Source organism: Cyrtonyx montezumae, unplaced genomic scaffold (assembly GCF_038088225.1).
Source record: "Cyrtonyx montezumae isolate F1298 unplaced genomic scaffold, pur_monq_1.0 scaffold_8, whole genome shotgun sequence".
NCBI classification, from domain to species: domain Eukaryota; kingdom Metazoa; phylum Chordata; class Aves; order Galliformes; family Odontophoridae; genus Cyrtonyx; species Cyrtonyx montezumae.
In genome coordinates this window covers 106,546,897-106,566,071 of record NW_027072089.1, presented here as the reverse complement: position 1 = coordinate 106,566,071, position 19,175 = coordinate 106,546,897, and the positions used below count along the sequence as shown (strand labels likewise).

Here is a 19,175-nt window from a genome sequence, read left to right as displayed (position 1 = left end):
TAGAAATCGCTCCTTTGGCCAAGGGGCATGAGGGAAATAGCACTGGCTTCTTAACCTCTTTCAGTCTTCCCACAGTGATACTTACCAGCTCATGGCTTTGCTGCCTAGCAAGTTTAGGGGTCAGCTTAGGGTGTCATCACGCAAGGGCTTCCCAGTGGCCTATTTGCACCACATAACGGCCTTCTTCAGCCTTGCACTTTCTCCCTTGTCCCAGTGTAGATGCTTCTGCAGGGAGACTCCTCCTCTGGTGTTAACACCAGTTTATGCTGATGGTACAGTGTTTAACTGTATATAGTTAAGTATAGTACAATGGCCCCGAGTCTTCTGTTCTTACTTGTTGGAGTTCTTCTGAAAGGTGAAACAAGTTGATTAATCCTCTTATAAACCCGCAAAGCAAGTAAACTTAACTACGAACAAGTACTGTCAAGTACGCACCACAAAAAATGACTTTTCCATGCCTTCTAAAAATCTTGGTTTTGCTCTTTAATGCTCTTTGCCTTTTAAAATATACAGATAGAATTTTGCAATTTTTCCCTATTTCCACGTTATTGATATCCCTGTCGAGCAGGGAAATCTTACTAAAGAGCCAGACTCAAGTTTCTGTGGAATAGCACTTAGAAGAGTCTCATTTTTGAGATGGCACTGAGAAATGCAGTGATAGCGGTAAGAAAAAAAATCTTTGGTGTAGTGACTTATTTGAATAATGAGGGTTTTGAGCTCTGTCAGGGATGTTCCTGATTTCTGTGGGTTAGTTCCAATCGTAACCACTACAGAAATGGGGAGTTTGAGTAAACCAAAGAAAAAAAATTCTGACACCACTTCCTTGCTTTCCTTTACTCGATCTCTCCTTAGAAAGACTTCAAGACTGGACAAAAAAATTAACAGTAATGAGACATTTATGATGGATTTGTGATTGAAATACATCCCCATCTTCAGCGTTTTTTCTTCCTAAGTTGCATTACACTTCTCAGTAGTTCACTTGTGCAACCTTGGGTAGGAACATGAGCAGAAATAGGTCCCAGTGCCACATTGGTCAGTCTTGGTTTCACTCTTTTCTCTCTCATTCTCTCCTCCAGAAGGAGCCAGAGAATGTGCCTGATGCATCTTTAGAATCACTAAAAATGTTTCCATGTCCCTCCATGAAAATCTGAAAACCGTGGTTGCTGAAAATGGCCCAGAAACAGAATTGGACTAAATCACAGCTTGTCACAAGTGTTGTCTTAATGCTGTTATTTACAGTGAATGAAATGTCCAGATAGTCCTAGCAGGTGGCCTCTGGTAATGGCAGTAGTCCTGCCCAGAGATCCTTACTTTTCGCAAAAAGATTAATTGATAATAACAAGAGTTATGTGTAGGTTTACTGAATGGAGACCACAATGAGAGTAAAGGAGGAGGTAAACAGCAGCAGGCTGAATACAAAGATGCACAGAGATGCAAGATGAAACAATAAAGATTTTATTCCTAGGTATATGACTGCATATGTATCTATACATATGAAACTGCTTTGTTGTAAAAAACAATATTATATAGTATATGGGATAAGAAAAAATGTCTTCAACTCAGGGTTTGCTGACCTTGGATTCTGAAGGAATTTATTGCTGACGTGAGTAGTAATCTTATTAAACGCTGTAACATCACATCAGAGTAGGCTTTGGAAATACCAGCAATGTTGCTAACATGTTAACTAAAGTTACTTAGGACAACTGTGAAGTGCCTTTTACATAATGGTTTTCTCTCATGGGGTAAGTGAAGTTTTACAAGCAAGAGTTATGGTTTTGGTCTGCCTATCTCCTAGGGTTAACAGAGTGAAATTGCCTTTTGGCAGTTGCCTTCATTTAAACCACTACAGGCACTGAAAGAGGGGATGCCAGCCTGGAGGGGGAGCTCAGAGGGTACTGAGGGGAAGTGAGGGATGTCCTCCAGGTGTGTTTCTGTAGAAAGCATATGCAAAGGAGTAAAGAATTATTTTTAATGTCATCAATTTGCAGAGAATCTTGTCTTCTTGGTTCAAAAACTAAGACTGAAGTGATTCTGTGTTAATCCTTCATAAACAGGAGCTTCTCAACTCATAAGAGAATTGATGAACTATTTTCTCATCCGATCTTCTTTCATACGTGTCTCCAGGTTTCAACTCCTTTTATTTCTTCAGAAGTTTATGTAAACGAAGGAACAGTTGTCAGAGGACTCTCCCCCCCCCTTTTTTTTTTTTTTTTTTTTTTGTAGGAGGTAGTTATCTCCCTGAATAGCTGGCATTATGCTATTTTGCTTTTCTTTCTTCTTACAGTTCTTTTACCCCGTAATATGAAAGCTATGAACAAAGGATAGAAGTAAGTTTCAGAGAAGTCTCATAGGGAAACAAGCCTACAATGTTCAAACCAGTCCCAAATGGGGAAGGTAATCACAGTGGGCAGCTGCAAATAGGAACCACAAGGGTCAGTTCCCAGGAGCTGAGAAGGTGTAAATGCAGAATTTCAGTATACAGAGTAATCCATGCTTAAACACTCTGGTCGTGTTCTTATTTGTTCTGCCTTTAAAAGGCATGCTGAAGTACTTGCATATGCAGCACCTTTTGAGTTTAATGAGTGTTGCATGCAAACATCAGAGATCAGAACTTGCTGCCTAGCCAATGTAATAAGTAAGATTTTAAGGATGGAGATACAGTGTGTTGGAAGAGAAGAGACACTGAGCATTTCTTGTATGCTTTTATCTTGTTTTGGAGAATGAAGTGAGACGAAGGAATGCACCGAATTTGCATTTCTTTATAGGTTGTTTTGTTCGGAGAGGGAAAAAAGCTATCTTCGACCCCATTTTAGTCCCCAGATCTGATCAAGAGAGGTCAATAACAAGCCTGCCTCCGGGGCACCAATGGAGCTATTTGTATTGTGATAATATCTGCAGGACCCAGCTGAAACTGGATCCCACTAGCGCAGGGACTGTCTTTCATTGTGTGGTTGCTGTTGCAAAAAGTTTGTGCTCCAAACAGACAAGACAAAGGGTGTGAGGGGGAACGACTCAGTGATGGCAGACTTAACCATCCTACAGCCGGGCAAAACAGACTTGGAAACAAAGCCGTGCTGTCTTTCCTCAGCTCCCTGGTTACAGCAACTCCTGAGCTTGTGTTCCTGCAACCTGAGCTGCGCCTCTGAGTTAGAGCAGTCCGGAGCCAAACCTTCCACTAGCAGTGTGTCACGTTTAAGTCTTGCTGTAAATGCATTTGTGAGTGCTCAGAAGCTCATTCAGAAGCGTGTAGGTGCAGCTGAGGCTCTGATCCCCACTCCAAAACAAGTCTCTCCTTTATATCCTTCCAGCCTGTTAATTTTTCTTTAATTGACCTGTAGAGACAAATTGTGATTGCATAGGATTTTCTTTTTTGCTGTCACCGAAGTGAGAAGGCAGTAAGGCTGACACTGGCTTATTATGTGATGGAGAGCCTTAGGAAACTAACCTTTGCCCTTTGATTACGTGATCTCTAAGCTAATGTTGAAGCACCATCCTTGGCCTGACCCCAGGTGTCAGCAAGAAGCACTCTGTTGTCTGGATGCACGGACCTCGGTCCTCGGGAGTTAACGAGAGGTCACACGAACACTGCTGCCTTGCACAATTAAGGGAGCATGCAGGAGGCTGGGCAAAAGTTTAACATGATAAAATGGACTCTTTCAATCAGGATGTTGGAATGTATAGTTTGTAAGGTGAAACCGACCCTTAAGGAAAACCTAAACTGGATTTATTCCAGGGTACAGAGGAAGGAACACAAAGCTTCCTTCTGCCACAACTGCTCAGCTTAGCCCAGCAACTCTTCCACTTCCATCCTTCCTCTTTTACAAAATGGAGCCTCCAAGCATTTTCACTGTGCTTGAGGAGCCATTGGGTTCCTCTCAGACACACACCCAGCCCATGTGTTGTGGGGTAGTGCAGAAAAGCCCTCTGTGCTGGCATCAGTCTCATCTGCAGCGAGCTCTAATAGAGCAAAATTATGTTTATAAAGGCACAGAGTTATTGTTCCAGATTGCTTCAATGCACTGAAGCAATGTTCAGATTAGTAAATCTGCTTACAATTAACCTCCCTGGAGGGAGAGAAAGGAGGAAGGCAGGGAATGCTGGGGAATTACCATGAAGTGGAAAGAATCCAGGTTTTGTGTTCTGTATTTGTTGCTTTTTTTTTTTTTTTTTTTTTTTTTTAAGCTTGCTCAGAAATGTGTGTTGCTTTTTTTCGCAGACTTCAAAGTCTTATAATATTTAAATGTCCGTGCTTCTCAGAACATATGATTACATTCTGCTACTGAACAATAGATTGAATTGATTTACTTACTTTAATTCTGGTTTAAATCAGCAACCAGGAAACATCAGATTGAAGAACTGTCATGTTTATATTTTCTACTTTATATTCCTCTTTCATTTTCTTCCAGACTCCTTACTGAAGTGCAGTTCCATCTCCAGTGAGTTGCTGAGTAGAGGGCTAGTCTGTGTAGCTGCATTTCAGAAGCTCACACTGATGATCTAATGTAATTTTAACATGAATTAATTAGAGTGCATGCATTCTTCACTTAAAAGCTTTAATTCAGAACTGAAGTGTTTCTTTATATTTTTTTTCCCAGCATTAAGTACTAGATGTAAGAATTGCTTTGCTATGGGCTAGATTTTTAACTAGATGCCTAAATACCATACAGTGGCTGGGGGCTTTTTCAAACATTCCAGAGTAGTTACTTCCCCTACTGACTTGCGTTGGTTCCTCAAGAGGCATGACTGAAAGATCAGAGCAGAAATCAGAAAACCCTGAATTCTGTTCTGGGACATCTCTCCAAATGTTACAAGCTGATGAGACGAGTTTTTCTATCTTGATAGAAGAAAATGGCAACCCTTTTTGCAGAGTTTGTATTTTAAGGTGGAAGGTGTAAACTGAAAATACTGAAGAAATGTTAAGAATTTAACTATACAGATATTGGAGAAACAGTGATCAGGTTATATAGATCCCTGTGTTTTCATTTTCTTCACTAAGGCTGCATGTTTCTTTTTTGGTCTCTGATCAGATAAGAATGTTTGTATTTATTCTTTCAGTCTGAGAAACTGGAGACTTCTAAAAGTTACCAACAAATGCTATCATTGGTTGGGATAGTTTTAAGATTAGAGGAAAACTAGCATAAGGGGTCTTACTGCTGCAAAACACTGTTTTCTTGTGTCATTCTGTCCTCTGCTAGAGTGTGCTAATGCACACTTTGCTGTGCTTGACAGCTGAAAATGATTTATATACAATTAATATTCTGTCGTACCAATCTGATTTCTACTTTTTTGCATGCTGTTTCCCATCATTAAAGGAACATCTTTTGCTTTTTTTAACATTGATTTTGTCTTAAAAGTAGCATATATGCTTTTCCTTTTTTCTCTTCTCCCTTCTTCTGTGTTTTAGCCTTTCCTCCTGATTTTGCACAGCTTTCACTTGCCAGCTTTAATGTTTGAAGGAGCAACTTAGGTTGAATGTTATTATTCATAATTTACTCTATGTTCTGTGAAGATGGTTATGTAATAGCAGTAATTGCATCAACTCACCTAATGAGCTTTCCCTCCAGTGCCATGTACAGCAGATTAATAGCCCATGAATTCATTTGCAGCTCGTTGTGTTTCAGAAAAGTATTTCAGGCAGCAATTAATAAACTGCTAAAGAAAATAACATAAAAAATGATTTTTTTTATTATGTTAACTCTCCAGCTGAACAATTTATTGGCACCTTTCATGATGTGGCTAAGTAAATTCTCTCCTAATTTCTCAAGCAGAGCGTGATTAGTGAACCCTGCTCAAGTCAAGACTGTTCGGTAATTAGTCTGATCTTTATATCCTAAAATGTTAAGAAGTACAAATAGAGTCCTCAAGTTCGCTTTCCTCTTCTGCTCATTGCCTTTCAGGCATTACACAAGTAGCTGCAACTTTAAATCATAGCATGCTAGAGCCGCAACATTATTTTTTTTCTTCCTCACATTGAAAATTGTGTAAGCTAAGAATTGAAGACCCCCCAGCCAATAAACAACCCTTGGCACCGTTTCTGTGTTTCTTTTTGTCAGCTCCAAACCTCCCAAGTGTTGGAACTGAGCCCGGAGGCAGGAGCGGGAACCTGGAGAGGGGCAGAGGTGCTGCTGTCCCCAGGGAAGTTACCCAGGGGTCAGACACCACTGGGCAGGGACTTGTGGAGAGAAAGGCATGGAGAGAGGAGGGAGAACAGGGGACCTCCTGCATGTCATAGCATCAGATGGAGCGAGGCCATCAGAGCGGCCTGGGAGAAGGGCAGCAGCGATGCTGTGCCCTGGGGCCACCTCTGTGGGGGATTCTCTGGGGAGAGGGGAGACAGCATTGCACATGGCCAGTCTGGCTGCCCTAGAACTACTCTCTCCACCCTTTTTTTTTTTTTTTTTTATAAAATTGACTGTCTTCATCAAGCTTTTGATGTTTCGCATAATTTCTTGTTCAAAGGAAGCACTTATCTTTTTTTTTTCCTCCTCCCTTTAATCCAGAGGAAGCACTGGGCCTTGCCTTGTCTTTAAGAGTAATAAAATATATATATCTTAAAACCTTTTCCCCCATTTTGGGCTCTTGAGGACTGAGTAAGCATAAAGGGAATCCCTTCAATAAGCTCACACAGAGATTGATTGCACGTCCTCAGCTGGAAGTTGCATTAAGAATCACTCACTGAGGTATGGCTGCCTTGGTGAACTTGCCGCTGCTCCCGGCGGTCTCTATGACAACGTGGACCCTCACGGAAGTTACCAGATGCTCTGTGCAGCCTTTGTCCGCGCCTGTAAATTCTGATCTGTGGGACTGCGAGTGTGCACCCTTCTTACCTTCTACTTAATGTGTTTTATTAAAGCTCTGGCACTTCTGGAGGTGCTGTGCTGATCGCTTTCACTGCGGGACCCGGTAACGCTCTGAAACAGCTGTCCTTTAAGAAAAGAAAAGGTGTCAATTCGATGTCAGGGACTTCTGGACTTTCTGAATGCCTCTTGCTCTTCTCCTATGGAGGAAGTTCAGCTGAATGACACGGAGACCTTGTATGCATAACTTGTCTGTCAGTATAGGTGAAGCTCAGAAATAATTACAGCCAGAGAAAAGTATAAAGCGCATACAGTATAATTTCTTCAAAGCAGCCGGGGCCTACATCTGCTGCACACTCAAGTGAAGTGCGTGTTACTATTCAGCAGCTTTAATAAAGTCCTCTGACCTGATTGAACCCTTTCTTACTTTAAAGAGAGCACATCTGATCCGAGCCTGTCATCCGGTCATGTCTCTGTTGATGTTCAGTTTCAGTAGCAGCCCTATGGCACCTCCTGCAGAGGTCTTGCTCAATTTTGGAACGGTTAGAGGCACTGAAACTTGAGAATTTTCATTTCACACCTTTGTGTATTTTCATCTCACGTGAGTCTGATTATTTCTGCAGTCTTTTTCTGGTATTTCTTGTCTCCCTCTTTGTTTTTGGCGGGTGGGTGGGTGGGTGCAGTTATTGTAGCACACTGACTCCGTACATTCATTGTAGATGGCCTTTACCACCGCTTGAGTTTAGTATCAAAACTGCTGTCATGCAGAAAAAAAACCCAACCTCTGTTATCCTCTCTGCCTTGTGCCAGGCAGTGTTGCTATAAGAGCAGATGGGAAATCTGGAGGTAGTCTGTCCCTGCCTGGCTCTTGTGCTCGAAAGCGCAGGGCTGAGGCCACGCTTGCTTGGTCATGCAGACATAACGGCTGAGACCCCAATCCCATGACCTCAAAAGCTTTGTTTCAGAGCTTCCATTCTTTCTTCATGCACTCAGTTCACTGCTTCCTATTCCTCATTCAGATCATTTTCTTGTTTGGGGGCATGGGGCATCTTTGATGCATCTCTTTCTCCTAATTGCCATTTTGCCATGCGATTGTGCTTTCTACTGGCACCTTGTGGTTTCTCTGCTGACTGTAGCTGTGCATTTTTTTTTCTCCCTCTGAATGCTTCTCTTATTTTTGGATGCTAAATTTGTCTGATGGAGAAATGTTGATGAGATAAATATCGGTATGGGAATGAGCAAATTGCCAGTGTCCTGGATCTTGAAGCTAAACATGGCTTGTTTGGTTGTCAGGCTAACCTGAAAATGCTATCTGCAATAGTCAAGGTTCATGAGAAGTGCCATAAATTGTTCCCAGGAGTTCTGGGAAGTCTGAACTGCAGCAACCTAAAAGTGCGTGGAGGACTCAGTATCAGAGGAGACGCGTGTTTGGTCCTTCCTTGTAGAAGAACATAGGAGAATGCACACATCCTCCTGATGATTTGTATCTGCAAAGTTACTCCTCTGTTTTCCTGGCGATGCCTTCTCTGGAGATGCTCTTGTGTAGGATGGGTCTTTCTGCAGAATGCAAAGAAGCAAAGGCTGTGCTGACCATGCAGTGGGAGGGACTCATGTGCTGATAGTGTGGAAGGTAAAAAGAAGACACTTGGAAACCAGTAGGCTCTCAAAGACTCATTAAGAAGATCTCTACATAAGTAGATGAGGCCATGGATTTCCCTCTGCTGCTGTCAGACTCTTTCAGCTTGCTTTCATACACTGTATGAATTGTTATAGCAGAGGGAGTTTTCCATTGCCATGCCTGTGATAAGCCAGCTGACGCACTGCAACTCCTGCCACGGAGATGCTAGCCCTAGGACTGTGCTCTAAAAATAGCCCTGATTTGTTTTCAGTTTGACTTGGTATCACATGCTCAATTTAAAATACATTGGAACAGTTAATCTCCTGTTCTTTAGTGCTCACATGGAAAGTGTACGGGATTTTTTAAAGTTAGATGGCATACACACTGGAGAAATAACACCCTCTTTATCTTAAACTGAAATATCATTCTGCCGTTAATACTAGCAAAAGAATGATCATAAGGCATCGGGATTTTCAGTTTTCTTTGGCCCAGTAGAATTTAACAGGAACAGATTTGCCCCATCCCACCTTGTCCTGGTAGTTGTTCGCATGTTGGCACATTTGTGAAAACTCCAGATTTTTAAGTCTTAAAAATTTGAGTCTGAAGTCAAATGCCTGTCAGTCACACAGAGGCAGTTCTGAAAATGACTTAAAAAGATGGTAGCAAATAGCCCCGCAGGCAGTGCCTAAGGCCAGTGAGCATTTAGTCATCTTGGGATTGTTCTCAGTGTCATTAATCCAAAACCAGTTGCTCATCATTGATACAAATTAATTTGATGGGTAAATGTGGGGAAATTATCTGACTTCTTGAGACGTTTATCTGAATTTCAGAGTTAGAGCTGAGTGGAATTCTTCCTTTCCCCTGGCAAAAAGTGCAACAAAAAGCAAACATGCTTTTAGTTGGATTACAGGCTTGGTTAGTCATCTGACAGACAGTTTTAATGGAGTCAAAAATACATGCTGGGGAAACATGCTGACCTACTTTTCTTTCTTGCTTTCTTTTTTAAAACTTTTAAGCAAGCGAAATGTTAATTTAAAAACTCCTCATAAAACCGAATTTTGCTGACAGGGCTCACTTGGTAATTAATTTATTTACGCTTCTGCTTCGGGTACGATACATGCTTTTAGTAACTGAATTTCATCAGGTTGTTTTTGTTTCTGTTAGGGAATTGGGTTACGTTAGAGAAATCCATGCTCTTCTCCCTTTCCAGGACAAGCCATCAGACTCAAGTTAATGAATGATTTAAGTCAAATCCTCAGAGGGAGGACTTTACGAGCCATTTAAAATGACAGACTAACAAAGCGTGGTACATTTGTATCGTTTTCAGTGCATTATATTTTTAAACATTTTTAGTCTTCAAACTTGTGGGAAGAAGAATCGTTGGCGTAGTATTGTGCATTTTGCATCGGGGACTGTTTTTTACTGCACTAAGTAGGCTGATAACTCTACCTTCAGTGTTTTCTTGGAGTCAGAACTCAACAAATTTAAACTGTAGAAATTCTTCCCATAAGACATGAAACTCAGAAAAGAAAGCATTAAATCAAATGGGAAAATTTAGTAGTGAGGACAGTCTGTAACACTGCAGATGGAAATTGAGTGATATTGGGAGATGAGCTTTTTAAGAATGCTGCAAGCATGAGCGCATCTTTTCTTTGGAAATGAACACACCTACAATTCATCTAAGGATTCGGGGTGCCGTGTTACAACGTCCATGGCAAAGAGACGTGCTTCATTCACTTGGCAACAGTGGATAGTTTTGATGAAGACATCACAGTGCAGCTGAAACAGTGAGAGAGAACAAAATACTTTGGTTATCTGGTCATTCTGGAGATGCTGTTCTCACTTGTCACCTCTCCTTCTGTTTTAATCATTAGCAGCCTTACCAGTGTTGGTCAAACCTGATACAGGGAATGGTGCTGCAAATCTTCTACTGCTTCTCATCTGTTCTGTACAAAGTTCTGGTATCTTTCTTTTAACTCCAGCTAGCCAATTACACGTTGCACTATTTATGTGTTATGGAAATAACAACACAGTGAAAGAGATGTGAAAAAATGGAAATTGACAAGAATTGTATGGGTTCGTGGGAGTACTGTTTTGTTTCATAAGAATCCATGAATTACGTATTATCTAATAGAGCACAGTACTTCTAGTTGTGTATGTTTAGAGGATGTCCCAGAGCCACGTTAAAGGTAGAAAATTTATTGTTCAGAATTATAAATGTAGTAAGTTTACTTTCACTAATGCATGAGAGTTTTCTCTACACTCCAAGAAGATTAAAGCTGGTACTGCATAGGTCTTATTCATTTAGCGATACAGATGCATCAATACAGGAGGCCTCAGAAGATGAATCCTTCATGATATTGCACCTTACATGTGTAGCATCTCTCACTGCATGAGCTATTCTTTTCATACAAGAATTACCTTACCTCTGTTTTGCTTGCCGTAACACTGCTTCAAGACTATCAGTGAAATGGATGATTTTGATTTTAGTGGAGAGACAATGGGGAAGAGCTACCCAAAAGGGTATGACTTCTGAAATTTCATCAGAGAGGTTGTTGTGATAAAGAGGAACTGTTGATACTGGAAGATGGAATTTTAAGAGATCAGTGAATTTTGAATCGTTCTCTAATGATGCTGATCTGCCTCCACTGGGCAGGGAGCAAGCCGGAGCTGCTGAGTTTCAAATTATAAGTCTCATACAGGTGAGTTCATAAGACAAGAACTCAGCTTTTGGTCTTGTAGTCCATGTTGTACAATGTTGTGCCATCCCATTGAGATTATACCATTGAGAGCTCAGGGACAGATGCCTGTAACAAGTGACACAGAGAACTGTTAATTCCAAATTACCTTTTGACAGCTTCCTTCTATGAGGAGGATGCTCAATTTGCCTTCTTCTGTAATTTGAAAGAGAAGCTGAATATTTAAGTACTTTTTTTTTTCTCTTTGAGTGCCTCTTCACTTTAATGCTGGTATTAAATCAGAACATCCAGAAAATAATTTTAAATTGAAAAGGGATGCAAATAGTAATAAAAAGGAAGACAAATAAAGTCAGGAAGATAGCTGTTATGTGGTAAAGCAACTCCATTATGCTCAAGTCTCTCCCATAAAAAGTGAAAAGTACACACAGAGAGAAGGGAATAAAGAGAAATATTTTACTTGTTTAAGTCTACTGAGGACTGGAATCCTCCTTGTACTTAAGAGAGAGTCAAAACCTTTTTTTGGCAACTTTTCCTGCTGTTTTGTATGTCAGTTGTAAGTATTTTGTTTGTTTATTAGGGACATTTTTCCTACTAGTATTAATGCATGGCCAAGTGTGAACATATTTAAAACCATATGGATACACTAGCTGCCTCACTGAAGGTATGCAGGATTAATCCCTATGTGTTTTGGGGTCTTTTTTCTTGGCTGGGGGTATGAGGTTGGGGGATGACCCTGTGGTCAATGAGCCTTGCACTAATGGACGAAGAACTTTTAAAAATACTCCCTAGGAACCAGGAAACGTAGAAAGAATAAGACAATTAAGGGGAATCGCTAGATATTCCAGGCTTAACAGTTCATTATATATATTTTTAATGAGTATTTAATCTAATGCTGTGCGATGGATTAGAAAAGAGGGGGAATCTGGCCTCTTTCTGTTCGTAAGTTTAAGTTTTCCCTTCACTGAGCATTCACTCAGGGCAAATTGTTTAACTTGAGCTGGTTGGAGGCATTCCAGCACAACAGCGTTTTGCTGAAAAATAACACTGTCTTGAATTCCAAAATGCATAGTTGTTAGCATCGTGGTTTGTTCAGATTTGCAAAACCTTGGGATGAGTTACAAGGGGGCCAGAATGGATCCTTGTCAGTTCCTGTCCTCCAAGTGGTGCCTCCTGGGCCTGGCTGTGATTCTGTGACTTGTCTGCAGCACGTCTGCCATGCGGCCTGCGGCTCTGGGGCAGTCCCACAGCTGTTCATCGGCTCTTTCATGAGATGAAGAAAGCTATCCTTTTCAGAGTCCCAACATTCAGCCCATGCTAACCATCAGTGATTCCTCAGGAGCAGTATCCTGAGGACTTCTCCTAAAAGGGCTTTTTAAAAGTCCATCCTTACTGGAAGGAGGTGCCCAACCTGTGCGTGATGAATCCTATGTTGTTGAAGGCCAGGAAGACAAGGTGTGATTAGGAAATACCAGTAATGCTAATTAATACTGCACCGGCATCTCTGATGCAAGTTTCTGTCTATTGGGGACCACCACCCTCATTTAATTAAGGGCTGGCGATACATCGAGTCCAGGCTTCTTACCCATCCCTTGGCTTCCATTTCAAACATCATCTCATGTCCAAGTTGCATCCTTTGTTTTCATAGAGAAGTCTGGGAAAACTAGGTCAGTTTATCCAAGTAGAAATTATTATTTTATTGAGTTAACTCTGTGGTGACCTGCCGCCTGTTTTCCTTCTGAAAACGAACTCCCTTGTGTGCAGTGAGGACTTGCAGGGGAAGTTGCAGAGGCCACAGTAATCACTTTGATTTCAAATCAACAATAAAAAGGCTTCTTTTTTTAGTATGCTGCTGTTTCCTGGAAACAAGTGTCTGTCTGTCTCACTCCTATGATCACTAGCTCTGACTGGTCTGGTGTGCTGTGAAAGCACTTAATGTGGAAAGGTTATGTGCTGGCATTACTGGAGATATTTTAAAAAATCTTACAGAGAAATCAGGATTTGATGTTACTTGACCTTGTCTGGCAGAATTAAGTTGCTTAAGCCAGTCCTGTAGTTGCTTCTGTGCCTTCTTTTTTAAGTAATCCTGTCCACTCACAACTTAACTCCCAGATAAGAAAACAACTTTTTTTAAATGCAAGAATAGTTGGAACATATTTTAAAGAACTTCTTTGTCATTGGACGTAAAAGATAGAATATATCATAATAGTCAGTCTGATAATTAGGTGCAGGCATGTGGAGTGATTCATGTCCTAACACGAGTGTTGAAGCAGCTGGGGTTTCTGCAGGTGTGTTGAGGGAATTAGACCCCGTGCTGCCACAGTGCTCCTGCCACTGCATAAAGGACGAGTGCAGATGTCTGGAGGAGCTGCGTTCGTACATGAAAAGCAGCATTTCTGAGTGTGAATTATGAATAGAACAACATTTATTAAACACACAAGCAGCAGCCTTTGTCTACTACGTATTTCTTTTGAAGAGGCACAGTAAACCTGGTGCTAGCCCAAACTGAGAGACCCCAGGCATAATCCGTGGCTGAGAGGCAGGATCATTTTTAAAGCCTCAACTCGCCTGTGCAGCGTATCAGAGCAGGCAGCAAGATGTCAAAGTTGAATTAATTTGTTTACCTGTGTCAGCCACAGCTTCAGCCCTGCATTTACGGGAAGCTGGTGACGTGGCCAGCCCAGTGCTTCCAGCCCAACACAGCCAGCATGTGTTATTCCCATTGAGCAAGGAGCACGCTGTGGCTCAGGTTAGCCTTCTACAGAGAGCTGAAGATCGTGCGGCTGGCAGTAAAATGTGACCTCCTGACTTCGGTCTTAAGGTGTGTGAAAAAGGACAGTGTAATTAAAAACAAAAAAGCCCTTCCCCAAACTAATTTTCAGTCTTTTTTATTCCAGTTGCTCAGCTTTTGGGAAGGAAATTCAAATTGCAGTTTTTGAACATGCCATTTTACCATTTGATGGGACTGTACTTTCAGTATTATGACCAACCCATTTTAATGACAAGCATTATTAATTAAAAAATGGGGCCCAGTGTCAGAACAGTCTCCATGGGCAGATGCTGGCACATGCCCACCAGCTGTGCAGGACTGCACGTAGATGTAAAGCCTCAACAATATATTTCTTAACTGCTCTTCTGGTGCTTTTAGGTCCACCTGGCTAAGTAATGCAGTGCTTTCCTTCCTGTCTTATGGCCTCATGCTGCTGTGCTGCCTCCTGGCAGAGCAGGTCGTCTGGCGGCAGCAGCCCTGGCAGGAAGGTTGGATGCTGCCTCCCCCTACTGCAGAGCCACACCACCTTCCTCAAAGCGTCAAGAGATGGAAATAACTTCCCAATCTTCCTTTTTTTTTGTTTGTTCGTTTGTTCGTTTTTCTTTTTTAAGTATCAGCAAGCTTTTGTCCTTAGGAAAAAGACTCTTTGAGATCACAATGGTGGGTTTTCTACACTACCTTCAGAGGAATAGGTAAATAGTAGCTGAGCTCTTCGTTTGATTTTATTATCCCTGGCTTAGTGGGAAGCCAGGGCTGCAAGCTGCCTAGGCTGTAACACAGGCTAGCGCTCTGGTTCAGGACTACAGCTCCCTTTCTCAAAACACATCTGGAACAACTGTTCCTCTGCTTTCATGAACTCAATTTACGGTTGCACGAGGCAATGTATTCTTTGTGCTTGATGAAATACACAGTGCACGCAAGCCTCTTCAGATGTGTTGTCAGTTGGCAGCTCTCTCGCTAGATGCACCTTTACACAATTGCACAAGACACCAGGAGGTACGAATGTGAAATTTAGCCTTGAGGGCTAAACAAAGAAATGAAACTTAGCTATGAATGTGGTATTATCCATCTGCAGAAACAGATATTAGATCTGATTTCTCACTATGTTATTGTAGTTTTACACTAACAGGACTCTGCTGAGATCACTGGAGTAGCACCACTACACAACTGAATTAGTAGTGGTGATAAGTTGGGACTGTTATTTTTAATGCTGGTGAATAACATAGGAGCGCACACTTTTTGGGTTCAGATTGTATTCGCTGTGTGAAACCAGCCTTAATGAAAGGTAAAAAAGCAGGTGGCACACACTCCTGGTGTTGCTGCTGAACTTCTGCCCATCCTTTTAAGGTGCCATTGCTTTGTGTGCTGCATGATAATACATGACCACAGGGAAAGGGTGCTTTCAGCTCACCTCCTTTTTTAACCCCCAGCCAACCATAACCTTTTTGTTTACTGTCCATACAATTCATTTTATCATGTGTAATCCAAAAGCCTAGATGATACAAAGCTGGGAGGAGTGGCTGACACACCAGAAGGCTGTGCTACCATTCAGCAAGACCTGGACAGACTGAAGAGTTGAACAGGGAGGAACCTGATGAGATTTAACAAGAGCAAGTGTAGAGCCTTGCACCTACGGAGGAATGACCACGTGCATTTAGTACAGATCAGGGTATGATGACCTGAAGTGTACCCTTGTGGTCAAGAAGGCCAATGCTGTCCTGGGGTGCATTAAAAAGAATATGGCCAGGAGGTCAAGGGAGGTGATCTCCCTCTATTCTGCCATATTTAGAATACTGTGTCCAGTTCTGGTCTTCCCAGTTAAAAAAAAAAAAAAGGGATCTCTGACGAAGAGTCTGGTGAAGGACCACAAAGATGATAAAGGGCCTGGAGCATCTACCGTATGAAGAAAGGCTGAGTAACCTGGGTCTGGTCAGCCTGGGGAAAAGAAGACTGAGGGAGAAACTGATTAATGTTTGTAAATATCTAAGGGAGGTGGGAGGCAAATAGATGAGAGTGGGTGCTTTTCAGTGGTGTGTAGTGATTGAACAAGGAACAATAACCTAAAATTGAACATAGGAAGTTCTATACAAACACGTGGAGGAACTTACTTACAGAAAGCACTTATTTACAGAGCACTGGCACAGGCTGCCCAGGCAGGTTGTGAAGTCTCCTTCTATGGTGATGTTCAAGACCTGCCTGGATGCCTGCCTGTGTGACCTATTGTAGGGAACTTGCTTTTAGCAGGGGGGTTGGACTCTGCAATTCTGTGATTCTACGTGATTTGTAGGATAGCTGAAACTCATTCATTATATGGAATGTGCTTATTATGGAAAACTGTTTTGTTAAAAATGGTGGTGGTGACAGGAAGGAAGTTGAATTTGTCATGATAGGTAGCTTTCCAGCTCAGCTGTAAGAAAATCAAGTACTTTGCTCAAGCCTGTTAAGCATGAGAAATAAAATAGCCGCAGCACACTATATGAAGTGCTATAGTCATGCCAGATAGCGGACAGAAACAGTGCAGTGTCTGGTTTTAGTTAACAGCAGTGCACTTTCCTTGCCATCAGCAATTCTGGATAATGTCCAACAAATTGAATTGATGACATTGTATAACCCGAAGTTCTCCCAGTTGCAAGCCATCCTACTACCATGACTGTCTCATAAGAGAAATTAATGTAATATTTGTAGATGAGTAGACTGGTTTACCTTCTGGTGACCCTGAAGAAAAAGGTCAAGTTTGGGATATTTTTACCTGTAATCGGTTATCCATAAAGAGTTAGTGTACCAGACTTCAAGACTGTAGTCAAAAGGGCAGTTGCTTCACAAAGGTAGCTCAAAAGGGCACTTGAACAGCTAAAATCAGATGAGACAGATTTAGTGGCCTCATAGTGACTTCTGACTGAAAGTTCAGAGTTTGAAATTGAGGAGTTTTTCTTCCCCCAGCCTGTGAAAAACAACTGTACTATATACATGTGTGTGTGTGTGTGTGTATCTTTTTTTTGTAGTACAGCTTAATAGAAATTTAATGTCAGACTTTTTAGAAGCGTTTTTCAACCGCTGTGTATGCATTTAGTCACTTGAGCTGTAAGGAAGAGAAAGAATAATCACATTGCATTTGTGATTGTGTGTATTTTCAACTAATGTGTTCAGACACGGCTGTTCCATAAAAGCTGCCCTGTTGCCCAGACTATTTCAGTTTAACTAGGTGTATACAGAATTTTATCTAGACAGCTGAAAAAGTTACTAGTAAATCCACTGGGATTTTGGCAGATGAAAATGTAGACTGTAACCACAATGATACTTCATTTCCCTGCATCAGCCTTGCAAGTTTGGGAAAGCTCTCAGGATGGAATGATTGATTCCTAGAACCCCTTCCAATTTCAGCACTGACCAGGGGAAGGGATGACTGGCAGCATCCAGCAGATGATGCTATTACTCTGCAAAGCCTACTACGAGTGGCATGGTAGATCTTAATAATTACTTTCACTGTTAGAGAAGGAAGAGCCTGATTTCGTGTAGAATATTGGGAGATAGTTGGGGCAGGAAATGAATGAGCAAGGAATGGCACTTGTGTAGATTCATTCTACAGCGTCACTAGCTGAATGGAGACACTGTGGGATCTGCTTTTGGAGGAGATCCACCTCACAAATGGAAATTTCTGGCTGTGTTAAGTAACTTGGAGGTTATGTGCAATGCACATGGAAATGTAAAGTGATTGATTTATCAGTGGGTATGACTTGGTTATTTGCATTGCAGATATATTGCTGGGCCTTCGTGGGAAATGCTTCTGGTTTATTTTGCCTGAAATTGTTAATGCTTACATTTGGTAGTTCTTTAATCTTCAGCTTCTAGAAATTTCTGGATTATCCTATTTCATGGTGGCAATCAGTTGATGACATTAAAGCACCCTGAGAATGAAAGTCTCAGGGAAAATGCTATCTAAACAGTTTATTGTTAAATTTGTAATCATATTTCTTCATCTAGTTTGATTGCAACATGCAGGGAAACTGTCAGGGTGGGGAAAGAGTTGGCTTTTGGTTCAGCCCATGATATGCGTTTTGCACTCTACATCCTGGCTCTGACTGAGCTGCTCTGTTCCAGTTATTGTCTCATCTGCCTACCACACCTGCACACTTCAAAACACTGTTTCTGCTCGTTTTGTTTCACATATTTGCTGTCCTTGTATCTTTACAGCTTTTCAGAAATTTATTTTCTCATTTCTGTTTAGGACCAGAATTGTGGGGGGTGTTTCCATTTGTATTTCTGGAGTTCTGATTTTTATTCATTATTACGTTGGCCATGTTCTGTAGAACGGGAGCCAGCCCCAAAATGACATAGTCAACATGCAGGTAGACTTTATCATTTATTCATGGGCCTGGATGCAGTTTACAAGCTCTTTGGTATATATTTTTGTTGTTGTTGTTTTTCTAGCTGAAGTATCTTAGGGAGATCTCTCTAGGTTTCCTTCAGCATTCAAGCCAAATCAGCATATAGAGACAGCTGGGTTTTTTCTTTTGGATTCAGGTTCTAGATCTGCAACGTATGACAGCTGTTTTCATAAGTCTTATAAACAGAAAGAATGCTGTTTAAGAAGCAAGCAAATATAAATATTCTGTGGCATTCATTATTTATCTTGAAAATGATAGTGAGGTAAAATAGAAGGAAAGAATACAGAAGTCATACCTCTCTGATGAGCGCTCAGTGTTTTTTTCTCCCAGTTTATTGTTCTGCACTGGCTTGGTTAATTTGGTACTTCAGCTGAGTTAAATTAGTATTGGGTTTTTTTCTTCAAAAGAGTAGAAACTCCTCTTGGGCTCATTCAGTCCACTAATTTTTCAGGGCTGAGACAATAGCAGGTGCCAAATTTCATGTCAAAAATGAAATTTTCAGGCCGATGGAATCCTTGAAACCACAGATCAAGTTTCAGGCCATTTAAATAAAGCTGTAGAGCATCCATTTGTATCATTCATTCATATAATGAAACCTGTTCTTTTAACTCAGTTCTTGATATATTAACCCTGCAGTTATCCTCATACATAAATGGGAGATGTGTTGCTTTCGTCGGTTATAATAGGATATAACCATATAAATCCCCTGTGCATGAATGGAAAAATAGAGCCCCTTAGGCTATAGGTATCAAAGGTCTACCCTGTACTTACAATAGCCTAATAAGGTTATTTTGGAGGCATAGGTAATTACTCATGGACTCCCTATAGCTAGTGATTCATTGTTCACTGCTGAAACATTTCTGCATTAAACAAGCAAATCCTCGGCCTTCTGTTTCGTGGGGGGAAAAA

The 19,175-nt window shown here is 41.3% G+C and overlaps 1 protein-coding gene across 2 annotated transcripts in view; it reads left to right on the top strand.

Annotated features, from left to right (window-relative positions):
• The window catches only part of RARB (retinoic acid receptor beta), a 185,966-nt gene that overhangs the window by 142,706 nt on the left and 24,085 nt on the right, over nt 1–19,175 (top strand). The gene's annotated exons all lie outside the window — the stretch shown is intronic.